The sequence below is a fragment of the Ciona robusta genome, unplaced genomic scaffold, assembly GCF_009617815.1.
Source record: "Ciona robusta unplaced genomic scaffold, ASM961781v2 AP042761.1".
Taxonomy (NCBI): domain Eukaryota; kingdom Metazoa; phylum Chordata; class Ascidiacea; order Phlebobranchia; family Cionidae; genus Ciona; species Ciona robusta.
In genome coordinates this window covers 37,501-42,500 of record NW_028323140.1, presented here as the reverse complement: position 1 = coordinate 42,500, position 5,000 = coordinate 37,501, and the positions used below count along the sequence as shown (strand labels likewise).

General features: G+C 47.2%; 1 pseudogene; it reads right to left on the bottom strand.

Annotated features, from left to right (window-relative positions):
• Nucleotides 1-3,530: 3,530 nt before the first annotated feature.
• Nucleotides 3,531-5,000, bottom strand: part of LOC149722756 (large subunit ribosomal RNA) — a 7,372-nt pseudogene continuing 5,902 nt past the window's right edge.

Sequence of the window (5,000 nt, the reverse complement as noted above, 5' to 3'; positions counted from 1 at the left end):
CACCCCCGTGGATCGACCTGCTGCGCTCCCAGCGCCTACACTCTCCTGCAGTAACAACCGATAGCCGTGCAAGCCACCCACGTGGATCGACCTGCTGCGCTCCCAGCGCCTACACCACCTCCCGCGGTGGAGCCCGACAGCCGCGCATGCCACCGGCGGGGATCGACCTCCTACGCTCCCAGCGCCTATACTCTCCTACAGTGGCCACCGAAAGCCGTGCAAGCCACTCCCGTGGATCGACCCGCTGCGCTCCAAGCACCTACACCACCTCCCGCAGTGGAGCCCGACAGCCGCGCAGGCCACCCGCGGGGATCGACCTCCTGCGCTGGCTCCGCGGCAAGGGGCACCTCGGCACCCCGCAGAGAGCTCGGGAAGCCCGGCGCAATTCTACAACGGCCGGGGGCGAACAGCTTCCACGACAACGAAGCCCGACGTCGGGCCAACATTTTACCATGGTGTAAAACAACCTAGCCTGGTGGGGCCGGCAATCGGTCGACCTCCGCCCGAGCGACTTCGATCACGACCTCGGGGATCTGGCTCCGCGGCAAGGGGCACCTCGGCACCCCGCGGAGAGCTCGGGAAGCCCGGCGCAATTGTACAACGGCCGGAGGCGGACAGCTTCCACCACAACGAAGCAATACGTCGGGCCGACGTTTTCGCTCAGTGTAAAACGACCTAGAATGGTCGGGTCGGCAATCGGTCGACCTCCTACCGAGCGACTTCGATCACGACCTCGGGGATCTGGCTCCGCGGCAAGGGGCACCTCGGCACCCCGCGGAGAGCTCGGGAAGCCCGGCGCAATTGTACAACGGCCGGAGGCGGACAGCTTCCACCAGAACGAAGCCATACGTCGGGCCGACGTTTTCGCTCAGTGTAAAACAACCTAGCATGGTCGGGTCGGCAATCGGTCGACCTCCGACCGAGCGACTTCGATCACGACCTCGGGGATCTGGCTCCGCGGCAAGGGGCACCTCGGCACCCCGCGGAGAGCTCGGGAAGCCCGGCGCAATTGTACAACGGCCGGAGGCGGACAGCTTCCACCACAACGAAGCAATACGTCGGGCCGACGTTTTCGCTCAGTGTAAAACGACCTAGGATGGTCGGGTCGGCAATCGGTCGACCTCCTACCGAGCGACTTCGATCACGACCTCGGGGATCTGGCTCCGCGGCAAGGGGCACCTCGGCACCCCGCGGAGAGCTCGGGAAGCCCGGCGCAATTGTACAACGGCCGGAGGCGGACAGCTTCCACCAGAACGAAGCCATACGTCGGGCCGACGTTTTCGCTCAGTGTAAAACAACCTAGCATGGTCGGGTCGGCAATCGGTCGACCTCCGACCGAGCGACTTCGATCACGACCTCGGGGATCTGGCTCCGCGGCAAGGGGCACCTCGGCACCCCGCGGAGAGCTCGGGAAGCCCGGCGCAATTGTACAACGGCCGGAGGCGGACAGCTTCCACCACAACGAAGCAATACGTCGGGCCGACGTTTTCGCTCAGTGTAAAACGACCTAGGATGGTCGGGTCGGCAATCGGTCGACCTCCGACCGAGCGACTTCGATCACGACCTCGGGGATCTGGCCCCGCGGCAAGGGGCACCTCGGCACCCCGCGGAGAGCTCGGGAAGCCCGGCGCAATTGTACAACGGCCGGAGGCGGACAGCTTCCACCACAACGAAGCAATACGTCGGGCCGACGTTTTCGCTCAGTGTAAAACGACCTAGGATGGTCGGGTCGGCAATCGGTCGACCTCCGACCGAGCGACTTCGATCACGACCTCGGGGATCTGGCTCCGCGGCAAGGGGCACCTCGGCACCCCGCGGAGAGCTCGGGAAGCCCGGCGCAATTGTAAAACGGCCATGGGCGAACAGCTTCCACCACAACGAAGCCCGACGTCGGGCTAACGTTTTAGCTTAGTTTAAAACGACCTAGCATGGTCGGGTCGGCAATCGGTCAACCTTCGATCTTAAGGTCGACCAATGAGGTCAGGAGTCAGGGGTCGGAGGTCAAGTTTAAACAAGAGAGCAACGATTGCTTAAGCCTGTCGTTGGTTCGATATTTAGAAAGTGACATTTTACCTACCAAGGTCGAATGGACTATCGGTCGACCTCCGAACTCAAGGTCGACTACTGGGGTCAGGGGTCAGAGGTCAAGCTTAAACAAGAGAGCAACGATTGCTTAAGCCTGTCGTTGGTTGGATACTTTGCCAGTGACATTTCACCTACCAAGGTCGAATCTGCAAACGGTCGACTATCAACCTCAGGGTCAATCCGCACAACCTGGGGTCAGAGGTCAGAGGTCATGGGTCACGGGTCAGGAGTCAAAATGGTCTCGAAAATAGCCTTTGAAAAAAAAAGTCTCGAAAATAGCCTTTGAAAAAAAAATAAAGTCCCGAAAATAGCCTTTGAAAAAAAAAAAAAGTCCCGAAAATAGCCTTTGAAAAAAAAAATCCCGAAAATAGCCTTTGAAAAAAAAAAAAATCCCGAAAATAGCCTTTGAAAAAAAAACGAAGTCCCGAAAATAGCCTTTGAAAAAAAAACGAAGTCCCGAAAATAGCCTTTGAAAAAAAAAAGGCCCGAAAATAGCCTTTGAAAAAAAAAAAATCCCGAAAATAGCCTTTGGAAAAAAAAAAGTCCCGAAAATAGCCTTTGAAAAAAAAAAAAGTCCCGAAAATAGCCTTTGAAAAAAAAACGAAGTCCCGAAAATAGCCTTTGCAAAAAAAACGAAGTCCCGAAAATAGCCTTTGAAAAAAAAAACGAAGTCCCGAAAATAGCCTTTGAAAAAAAAAAAGTCCCGAAAATAGCCTTTGAAAAAAAAAAAATCCCGAAAATAGCCTTTGGAAAAAAAAAAGTCCCGAAAATAGCCTTTGAAAAAAAAAAAAGTCCCGAAAATAGCCTTTGAAAAAAAAACGAAGTCCCGAAAATAGCCTTTGAAAAAAAAACGAAGTCCCGAAAATAGCCTTTGAAAAAAAAAAAAGTCCCGAAAATAGCCTTTGAAAAAAAAAAAAAGTCCCGAAAATAGCCTTTGAAAAAAAAAAAAGTCCCGAAAATAGCCTTTGAAAAAAAAACGAAGTCCCGAAAATAGCCTTTGAAAAAAAAACGAAGTCCCGAAAATAGCCTTTGAAAAAAAAAAAAAAGTCCCGAAAATAGCCTTTGAAAAAAAAAAAAAGTCCCGAAAATAGCCTTTGAAAAAAAAAAAAAGTCCCGAAAATAGCCTTTGAAAAAAAAACGAAGTCCCGAAAATAGCCTTTGAAAAAAAAAAAAAAGTCCCGAAAATAGCCTTTGAAAAAAAAAAAAAGTCCCGAAAATAGCCTTTGAAAAAAAAAAAAAGTCCCGAAAATAGCCTTTGAAAAAAAAAAAAAGTCCCGAAAATAGCCTTTGAAAAAAAAACGAAGTCCCGAAAATAGCCTTTGAAAAAAAAAAAAAAGTCCCGAAAATAGCCTTTGAAAAAAAAACGAAGTCCCGAAAATAGCCCTTGGGAAAAAAAAGAGCAACCCCGAAAGGCTACACCCTCTTTCGTCCGAGCTACTGGCCGGACAAACCGATAGATCTTGAGGCTTACTCTCAACAGATCGCAGTGAGATTACTGCTCTAATGATCACGACACCCCGATCTTCAACTAGGTCGTTTGCGAATGATTTAGCACCCCGCCATTCGAGCAGGAGGATCAACCGACTGCGAGTCCGACACTTGCCGCGGACTCTTCGTTCGGATATGGGCTCTACCGACGACCCTTCGGGCCGACTAACTATGCCTCTCGAGGCCGAGGCACGAACGCATCGTCGCTTTCCAGGCGGGATTCTGACTTAGAGGCGTTCAGTCATAATCCCTCAGATGGTAGCTTCGCACCATTGGCTTATCAGCCAAGCACATGAACCAAATGTCTGAATCTGCGGTTCCTCTCGTACTGAGCAGGATTACTGTCGCAACAACACTTCATCAGTAGGGTAAAACTAACCTGTCTCACGACGGTCTAAACCCAGCTCACGTTCCCTATTAGTGGGTGAACAATCCAACGCTTGGTGAATTCTGCTTCACAATGATAGGAAGAGCCGACATCGAAGGATCAAAAAGCAACGTCGCTATGAACGCTTGGCTGCCACAAGCCAGTTATTCTATGTGTCAACGTCCTGAAAGGTCAAGTAACAAAATTTAAAGTTACGCCTTTAACGGTAAGTAACATATATGTAACTCATATGATATATGTTATAACTTTTCTGGCACGTTTTTTTTTTTCTGAAAATAGGCCTGTTAGCATGGCTTTGGTTAAGTAATGATGTTTAAAATTGTTTAGTGTTAAAATTTTAACATTTTTTTTTTAAATTACTAATTTTTTATTAAAAACTTAAAAAAAAAAAAATTTCTTAAAAAATGACTTTTTTCATTTTTTTGCTGGAAATAAGCTGGTAATGCCCGTAATCTTTGTTTTGGATAGGTAATGATGTTTAAAACAGTTTAGCATGAAAATTTTATCATTTTTTTTCAATATTACTATTTTTTCATTAAAAACTAAGAAAAATCAAAATGTCTCAAAAATTGAAATTTTTCATTTTTTTTGCTTGGAATAAGATGGTAAGCATGGCATTTAATACGTAATCATGTATGAAACAGTATTAGGTCACTTTAAAAAAACTACCTCCTGAAAATAGCCTTTAAAAAAAAACATAGTTCCGAAATATAACTTGAAAAAAAACAAAGTCCCAAAAAATGCCTTGGAAAAAAAACTAAGTCCCGAAAATAAAAGAAAAGCTAAGTTCCAAAAACAGCCTTAGAAAAAAAAACCAAGTCCCGAAAATGAAAAAAAAAATCTCAAAAATTGCCATTTACAAAAAAGGCCCGAAATTTGCATTTGAAAAAAAACTAAGTCCCAAAAACAGAAAAAAACTAAGTCCCGAAAATGAAGAAAAAATCTAAGTCCCGAAAAAAAAAAAACTAAGTCCCGAAAATAAAAAAAAAATCTCAAAAATTGCCATTTAAAAAAAGGCCCGAAATTTGCATTTGAAAAA